The 9,824-nt window shown below is 35.3% G+C and overlaps 1 long non-coding RNA gene across 1 annotated transcript in view; it reads left to right on the top strand.

Moving 5' to 3' along the window:
• LOC137643800 (uncharacterized) overlaps nt 1-5,472 on the top strand; it is a 64,609-nt gene extending 59,137 nt beyond the window's left edge. The window contains exons 2-3 of the long non-coding RNA XR_011045072.1: nt 881-975; nt 5,451-5,472. This is a non-coding gene — a long non-coding RNA (uncharacterized lncRNA). The remainder of the gene's footprint in view (nt 1-880; nt 976-5,450) is intronic.
• Nucleotides 5,473-9,824: the final 4,352 nt, after the last annotated feature.

The following is a 9,824-nucleotide window of genomic DNA, read 5'->3' as shown; positions in this document are numbered from 1 at the left end:
GTGGCCTACCTGGCTTGTTAGGTTAGGTAAGGTAAGGTTATGTTACGTTACGTTAGGTTAGGTTACGCCACATACTAAAACAGATAGAATTTCGTAGGCCATATTCGAAAGGTAGACCACATACTAAACCAGCACCAATAATGATAATAATAATGAAGGGTTATTGAAATTGTCCTCCGGTTTATTCCCTACAGCTGCCAATTATATTTGATTGCTTACTACGACTATTTTAAAAACTTTATTTTATGGTAGGTCATATTCACATTATGATATTGGATTCGTTAGTAAGTTTACGGAAAATCTGTTCGTTATAGCCCAAATTCATAATTACAATCCAATCATTAATTTTAACACCGGGTCCGGTGTGGTTTCAATCCATTCATTAGTTTTAACACCAGGTCCGATGTGAATGATAACCACAAACTAAGTGGATAGTTCATTTTCTTTCCACTTTTGTAGTTGTTTATTTTTTTTCGAAATTTATATTTTATTCTTATGAAATTTATAAGTTATACTTTGTACCCGTTCGTCAGAAATGACTGCTACTATGGAAGAATTTCGAAATTGCTTTGTTCGTCATATTTACCTATTTTACCTCTTCGCTGTAAGGGCTGCTTCTCAGGTCCTGCACTGCAGTAACTTTTGTTGTTCTCCTGAATTACAATCTGTTTAGGGAAATTATTAAGTAAAAAACGTTTGGAGAGTTGTCCAATATATACATATGTCATCTGTATGCTGCTAAAGTTATATATTTTATGTTTGAGATTAGGATCATGATTAATATTTATATATAATTAAAAAAAAAAAACAATCATCTTGCCTTTCAGATAAATGGTATAGCAATATATAATTAACAAAATTTATAACTTACCTATTTCAGGTGCGCGTTATGCTAGTGAAATGTGATGCGATAGTGTTAAAAATCTAAAATTGCCAAAGCAGAGTTGCAGTCCCCGCTAAACAGCTAGTGACGAGGTAAGTCACAATATTGTTTTAGAATGCAGTAATCTTTCAGGTTGCCAAAATGGTCTGGTCATGTGATATGTAAAGGATACCTCATGTCATTCCTTGCATTTGAACGTTTAAGAGCTTCCTCAGTTACCAGCATGTCCATAGGAGTTTTAGCCTAAAGTAGTGTGTTAAATACTCAAATTTTTATTTGGGATTTGAGCATAGACTCCTTTAAGGAAGGACTGGAACGTCAGGACCTCGGGGTTTTTAACTTGAGTCTGAAAGATTAACTTGAGTTTGGACTAAAATGACTTCTAGAAGGGCTAGAAACACGTTCTCTGGATCAAAATGGGGGTTTTTGAGGATGTTGAGTTCAATAGTAACATTGTCAACACCACCTGGGGTCATCTTCAAGGTCTAAAGGTCATTTATCAAGGTCAAATCTGTGAATTTTGGTCATTTTTGCTCGTTTTTTGTGTGTAACTCATAAATGGTGAGAGATAGCTGATTATAATATGAGGCAAGTCTGCAGAGCTGTCCGAATTTAATATATATTGTCATATATCGTCCTTCAAGAAAGGACTGGAACGTCCCCTGATCGGGGTTTTTAACTTGAGTCTGAAGGATTAACTTGAGTCCTAGAATAAAATGACTTCTAAGAAGGGCTAGAAACACGTTCTCTGAGTCAAAATGGGGGTTTTTGAGGACGGTGAGTTCAATAGTGACATTTTCAACACCACCTGGGGTCATCTTCATCATCTTCAAGGTCAAAAGGTCATATTTCAAGGTCAAAATAGTGAATTTTGGTCATTTTTACTCGTTTTATTTCTTATCTTAGTGTTTCATTGTTTTAGGGATTGTTTGGAATGTTTGAGTAATACAATATTTGACAATATATATTAAATTTGGACAGAACTACAGACTTGCCTCTTATTATAATCAGCCATCCCTCACCATCTATGAGTTGCACACAAAAACGAGTAAAAAGGACCAAAATTCACTATTTTGACCTTGAAATATGACCTATTGACCTTGAAGATGATGAAGATGACCCCAGGTGGTGTTGAAAATGTCACTAATGAACTCACCGTCCTCAAAAAACCCCCATTTTGACTCGGAGAACGTGTTTCTAGCCCTTCTTAGAAGTCATTTTAGTCCAGGACTCAAGTTAATCCTTCAGACTCAAGTTAAAAACCCCGATCAGGGGACGTTCCAGTCCTTTCTTGAAGGACGATATATGACAATATATATTAAATTCGGACAGCTCTGCAGACTTGCCTCAAATTATAATCAGCTATCTCTCACCATTTATGAGTTACACACAAAAAACGAGCAAAAATGACCAAAATTCACAAATTTGACCTTGATAAATGACCTTTAGACCTTGAAGATGACCTCAGGTGGTGTTGACAATGTTACTATTGAACTCACCATCCTCAAAAACCCCCATGTTGATCCAGAGAACGTGTTTCTAGCCCTTCTAGAAGTCATTTTAGTCCAGTCTCAAGTTAATCTTTCAGACTCAAGTTAAAAACCCCGAGCAGGGGACGTTCCAGTCCTTCCTTAAAGGAGTCTATGGATTTGAGAATAAAATGCATTATATCTGAATAAAGTAAAAATAGGGGCGAGGGAGTACTATTCTTAATTATCACTCTATGTCTTTCAGGATATTGTAGTAGAAAGTATAGATGCAGTGAAATAAGTGAATTTTGATATAAAATTTTAGAAATAATTTGTATTTTTCCTAACTATGCAAAACTGAGTCCTTTAAAAGGAGTATCATTTCAGCAAAGCTAGAAACTCTGGCATTAGAATTTATAACAGTGTGTCTATAGTTAAAGGTACGCGGGTAGTGGGAAAGCCCCGTCCCTCTATTGGATCTCTGCATAGTCACTCTGACATGAGACAGGAAGTTAAATTTGTGATTTTTTCCATCCTTCATCCTTTAGTAGTAGACTTGTCCATAGGAATGAGGAAGCTCCTTTGACCAATCTGGCTGGTGTAAAATAACAGGGTTCCTCATGACATCTCCGTGAGAAACAGGTTACTCTAGAAGATTGAAGATTAGTACGGGTTGTAGCTCACCCTTGTCCCTTATCTTTCCCACCTCTGATCGAGAGATGAGGTGGTTGTCTGAGAATTGGCTGTAGGAAGATTGCATCGTCAGTGTTCGAGTAAGGGAAGGAGAGCCATTAAACTTACTATCCGAAAGAACTCTGCATCCCTAAGAGTGCTTACAGTCCCGAAGGATTCTTACCTTCCAGGCCTCTGCTCTGGGGTACTGTTATCTTGCCCATTGGTTTGACAAGCATCCCCCACTCGTTGCAGTTGAAGTGGGGTGGGGATTGCCTTCCCTTACATCCTCTAGCTCCTCACCTGCCTCTTCTAGGTTGGATAAAATAGGGATGAAAGGGACTAGGATCGTTGGGTCACCAGGTGGAGGATGGTACTGGGGTAGAAGATCTTGCCCTTGGGGGTTTTAAGTCTTTTTCAGGGCAGATATCAGTGGGGTTGCTACTCTGATTTTAAATTTTGTCATTGGCATGCCAGAATTCTGAAAATAAGATGGCCAATAGGAAGGAGTACTGCCGGTTGTTCTTAACGCACTTATTCACCATGGCTTTAACTTCATCCAAAGAAAAGAGTACTTGATACTGGGTCCATGGTGCATTTCTCAATCTGGTTTCCCTTTGGCTTATTTGCCTGGCAAATTTGGCAACCGTAGCATCCCTTATTTACAACACTAGTTGGTCCACTTATTTAAAACCGGAAGATTGTGTTCTGCCCAAAGGGTAGGTGCTCATTTCAGCCTAGTTCTTGCTTAGGAATGTATTCCCATACATGTGATAATTCCTTTGAGGTTGCATGCCTATTCCCACTGGGGTGTATGCAATCAGGTAATTACTCATGCACAGTATGGCACTTGTGCACAGATGTGCACATGTTGATTGATCTACAGTAGAAGAGAGTGCCCGACTCGGAGAATTCTCACTGTGAGAAGGAAAAGAACTATCCACGGAGTGCTGTGGGTCAGAGGGCGTGCGTGAATTCGAGAGTGCTCTTGCTCGTGGGGTAAGGATCTATTAAGTGGTGAGCGTGCGCGTGAGCTCTAGAGGTTGAGTTCTCGTAAACCAAAGATTGTTATCAATGCTGTATATGTTATCTCATGTGCGTTTGTCCTACCTTGAAACTGGTTACACAATTTATACTGCACTTGTGAAGGAGAGCCTACACTGAAATTAATGCACATTTAAGGTAATGAGGGGAATTCTCCTGAAATTGAGCTAGAAGGCAATGAGCATGTATGGACTGCTGCTGGTGTGAGACCATATTAACAATGGACCGAGCGTTAAGTGGCGAATGTGCACGTTTAGAATGACAAGATCTAAAGTGAAAACAAAAGCTCTTCTGAGGGTGAGTGCTCGCATGCACAGCCACAGGTATAACTGCAAACAGGCAAATGGTTAATATCGGATAAAGGTGCATTAACTGAATAGTGCGTGTGCTTATCAGCGTATGAGCACATGCGAGAGCTCTTGTTCTTAGGAGAGAGCTCGCATGCTCTACTTGGGGAGCTAGTTTGAATAGTACGTTCAAGTTAAGCTTTTAACTTTTATGAAGGTGTTCTATCTATAACTCATCTGAATATAAAGGTGTTCTACTTTTTACTCTTAGTTCATCTGAGTATGGATGTATTTTGCTTTAGTGTGTTCCTGCATCATGCATAAATATTGCTATTCTTATAGTTCCTAGAAAGATATTAACCATAACATTTACTCTGATTCTGGTGACTTAATATGAGAGCTGATAGCTTTCAATACAGATTTTGTAAGAAATTCTGTACTTAGTACTGTTATTGTCACATGTAATTTGTATGCTTTTAGGTCTTACCCTAACCAGTTTGATTTATGTTATACTTTCCGTGTCATAGCAGTGTCTGTAATATGCAAGGACAGGAGTTTATCATTGGCAGAAATATGTGAAATGTGACTCTTTATAATGAACAGTGTGATAATCTTTACCTATCCAGTTTTTGTTAGAAGGTCCTAATTCTTTGATTACGTTTTGATATGCATTAAATAGGTATCTGGAAAATGTTTGTTTTTGCATCGGATTCGTTCTATCATTCTTATGTTTTGTCAGATTGTTTGCAAGTACAGTATCATCTATCAGATATTGGCTGCTACCATTTTCCCTTTTAATTTCACTCGTATCTCTTCGTATTTATTTGATTGAAGAATATGGTCATATTTTCATTTAAATTAAATTGGGATTATTTTTTTCCCATTCAAAAGTGAAGAAAACTGATTTCAATGGAACTTCACAAATTAAATTATTGTGGTTTTTGTTTAATCTATTTAGCTTTCAAAAGCGAAGAGAACTAATTGCAATTAATTTACACAAATTAAATTATGGACTTAGTTTAATTGGCTTAGCAACAATGATGAAGTGTATACTTTGAAATAAAACTAAAAGATAAATTTCTTTTTCTTTTACAGATCTCTGCTGGCGTGGAAGGTACGTGTTACTGTCAAGTTATTTATCAAATTTCATCTTGTATTATTTAAAAATCGAGTGGTGTATATTTTGTGGTTTTGAATAATTGAAGGTAAGTTTGGTCATCGCTTTCCAGTACATAGCTATTGCTGTTATGGATAAGGTCCTTGTATTTCAAACTATGCATGCTTGGTTTCTTTGTAAACTTGCAAATACGTTGCTTTGCTTATTGCTTTTTAAAAATCTCTATTTTCTTGAATGCGTAAGATGCGGTTAGAGTTGTTAATTGTTTCTGTGCATTTAAGAATTTTGTCTTCTGTTCGTAAACGCCCTTGCAAGGCATACATTTGAAGCATTTTTGTCCTTTCGTGATGTTACTTCATACTTAACGACTTTACTTTACGTTGCTGACTTTAAGGGCTGTTTTATGATGTTCATTCGGGAGCATTTAACATTTCACAATGCATAATCTTAAACGCCCTTGCAAGGCATACATTTGAAGCATTTTTGTCCTTTCGTGATGTTACTTTATACTTAACGGCTTGACTTTACGTTGCTGACTTCAAGGGCTGTCGTATGATGTTCATTCGGGAGCATTTAACATTTCACAATGCGTAACTTTTTTAACTTTGCCGATCTGCGTGATCTTCGTTCAATTTATTAAGAAATCTGAAAAGAGATTAAAAATCTATAAACAGACAAGAAAAGGCAATGATTACTTACATGTTTGAGACCATGATAATGCAACTCCTTGAAGGTTCTTAACTCAGAATTTTTATGAAATACAATTTAGTCTTGTTTCTTATTATATGAAGCATTTCAGTTTCTCATTTTCTGTATAAAATTGAAAAGAACATAGAGTATAGGGATCTAAGAATGATTCTAGGGCTTGTTGAGAATTTTAATTTCAACTGATGAGCTACTTAGGAAATTTAGGTTGATTTAATGTTATGTGTGGAAACTGTAATTCCACAGACATTTTTTTAATAATATATATGATTTAATTGTTGCATTTTACTAATAAGTAATTTATATGATAATTCAACACCACCTGCAGTTTTAACCAGAAATGTATTGAACACATACATTTTTGGATAATTTACAGGATTTAATTGTTATATTTTAGTTATTAGTCATTTTGTGATAAAAAAGCCCCACTTGCAGTTTCAACTAGAAATGTATTGAACACATACATTTTTGGATAATTTGCAGGATTTAATTGTTATATTTTACTTATTAGTCATTTTGTGATAAGATAGTCCCACTTGCAGTATCAACTAGAAATGTATTGAACACATACATTTTTGGATAATTTATATAACTTATTTGTTAAATTTTACTGATAAGTAATTTTTTATGATAATTAAACCCCACTTACAATTTCAACCAAAAATATATTGAGCAGATACATTTTTGAATAATTTATGAGATTTATGTGTTACTTTTTACTTATAAGTTATTTTATGATAATTCAACCTCATTTTTAGTTTTAAATAGAAATTTATTAAAACAATAAATAATGGGAAGGAACCAAGTTTTGTTCTTAAGGGGACGTCGAAGATAATTACTACTCTCGTTTGGAAGGAAGGACGCCATTTTGATGCCACGTGAAATCAACTCGAATCGAAAGATTAGCAGTTGTATAAAATGGTGGTCGTGAGTTCCAATTCCTAATGACTCGTCTATCAAAAACTTTTTTTTTATATAGGAAATAAACGTTGGAGTGGATTCCCATTTGGACCACAATTCCATTCAATTCCAACTTTGAGTCTCTAAAAATTTTCAACTCATAAAATCCTGTGAGCTGTCAGTGACTGAGATTGATGAAGGTGTGATTCTGATCTCTCTCTGAGAGAGAGAGAGAGAGAGAGAGAGAGAGAGAGAGAGAGAGAGAGAGAGAGAGAGAGAGAGAGAGAGAGAGAGAGGTTCAAATAACTTTTCAACCAAGTAAATTCAGACAAGAGTCAACTCAAATATTTCGACCTCAAGATGTTCTACAGAAAATGAGAGAGAGAGAGAGGAGAGAGAGAGAGAGAGAGAGAGAGAGAGAGAGAGAGAGAGAGAGAGAGAGAGAGAGAGAGAGAGAGAGTACTTCACATCGAAGATGGATTTAGGGATCGGGCTGAAGGGACGGAAAACAAAGAGGGTAGATAATAGGGGCTATTGTAAGAGAAAATTGCTTTTTGATACTCATTTTTCCTCTTATTTTCTTCTTTGTTTATCTCACCAGTACTGATTCGAGGTTTTTCCTTTATCAAATAGTTGTCTTTTTGAGGTTTTTCCTTTATCAATTAGTTGTCTTTTTGAGGGTTTTCCTTCATCAATTAGTTGTCTTTTTGAGTTTTTTCCTTTATCAATTAGTTGTCCTTTTGAGGTTTTTCCTTTATCAATTAGTTGTCTTTTGGAGGTTTTTCCTTTATCAATTACTTGTCTTTTTGAGGTTTTTCCTTTATCAATTAGTTGTCTTTTTGAGGTTTTTCTTTTATCAATTAGTTGTCTTTTTATAAGTTCAATTTAGTTTGCATGGTTTATATCTGTTTTTGTATAGTGCACCATGTCATAAAATTGTTCAGTTTTTTAAATTATGGTCTAAAATATATTCAGATTAGCCAAAAATGAATTTTAACGTCCAATTCACTGTCATGAAATCACAGAATAATAGGGAGATTCCTTTTATAACCCTGCCCAGCTACAAAAATGCATCTAATATTGCGTTTCATGTCTTTGGTATGATTGACAGGCGTGTATTTGTTTATATGTCTGTTTGTATGTTTGTGATTTTCCTAACTCGAAAACTCTTTGACTGAATCTCATGAAACTTGGTGGGATGATTGGCCATGATCCAAGGACGGTTTGATTAGATTTTGGAATGATTAGGTCAAAGGTCAAGGTCACGCTAAGGTCAAAAACTTTTTTTCCCATATCGTGGCCAATTTTTACTCGATTTGCACGAAACTAGTGCCAAAATGTGAAATTTGGTCGGATAATTGGCCGTGATCCAAGCACAATTTGATTAGATTTTGGGAATAGGTCAAAGTTCAAGGTCACGTAAAGGTCAAAAACTTCTTTTTCATATATGAGGGCCAATTACTATCCGATTTACACGAAACTAGTGCCAAAATATGCATAATTCAATTCCCTATCGTGTAATATACAACATGATATAGGCGAAGGTATGCGCTCTACCGAGTGCCCGTTCTAGCTCTTAGTTATTTTTGGAGATGCAACTTGGGTCCCCGAAGATATCATCTGTCATTCATAGTATTTCCTATAATATTTCTGGTTATTTACTTTTGTCACTTTTAATAGTCATGTGATGAAGCTTTTCTCTCTCAGCCATGGCTTCACCCATTCTTTACGTTTTTTCTTGTTATTTTTATATTTGCATAGGCTGGCATTAGTGCTGTTAACATTATTGCACTTATCTTCCTTTTATTATTATTATTATTATTATTATTATTATTATTATTATTATTATTAGTGTTGTTGTTGTTATTATTATTATTATGTTATTATATGTTACATTACATTAATATTATTATATGTTATATTACATTACTATTATTACTATTATTATTATTATTATTATTTTTATCATTTTTATGATTATAATTATGATCTAAACTACAACCCTAGTTGGAAAAGCAGGATGCTATAAGCCCAAGGGTTCCAACAGGGAAAAATATGCCATTGAGGAAAGGGAATCAAGAAATAAACAAACTGCACGAGAAGTAATGAAACATTAAAATAAAACTTAAACAGTAACAACATTAGAATATATATATCATAAATAAACTATGAAAAGAAGCTTATGTCAGTCTGTGTTGCCACGATTGATGTAAATCGGATCGCAGTCACTGTTCATATTTCACTCGAAGGATGAACATTGCAGGACTCGTAGGATTATGGCCACTACTTCTGGGCTATGATTGTTAGTCTAAGAGTCTCAGCTCGGAGAAGTTTTTAAAGTTTATATACGTAGGATCTGATTTAATGTTGTAAATGTTCTAGAAATATTTTATTTTGATTGTTTATTACTTCTTTTTTTTTTATTTATTTCCTTGTTTCCTTTCCTCACTTGGCTATTTATCCCTGTTGGAGCCCTTGGTCTTATAGTATCTTACTTTTCCAACTAGGGTTGTAGCTTATCTAATAATAATAATAATAATAATAATAATAAGCTCCGGACAGCTGTGTGTGTGTGTGTGTGTGTGTGTGTGTGTGCGTGTGTGTGCACTTTACAATAAGGACTGCTTTCCTGGTCCTATCACGCAGGAGAACACTGCTCTCTACATGACATACAAAATCAGCTTATCGTATAAATTCTTAGGTATTCATTATTTCACACTGCATGACTGGTGTTTGTTGTCAAACTA

Source organism: Palaemon carinicauda, chromosome 7 (genome assembly GCF_036898095.1).
Source record: "Palaemon carinicauda isolate YSFRI2023 chromosome 7, ASM3689809v2, whole genome shotgun sequence".
Classification (NCBI taxonomy): Eukaryota; Metazoa; Arthropoda; class Malacostraca; order Decapoda; family Palaemonidae; genus Palaemon; species Palaemon carinicauda.
The sequence above is the reverse complement of the archived record's forward strand: the minus strand, read 5'-3'. Positions and strand labels throughout refer to the sequence as shown.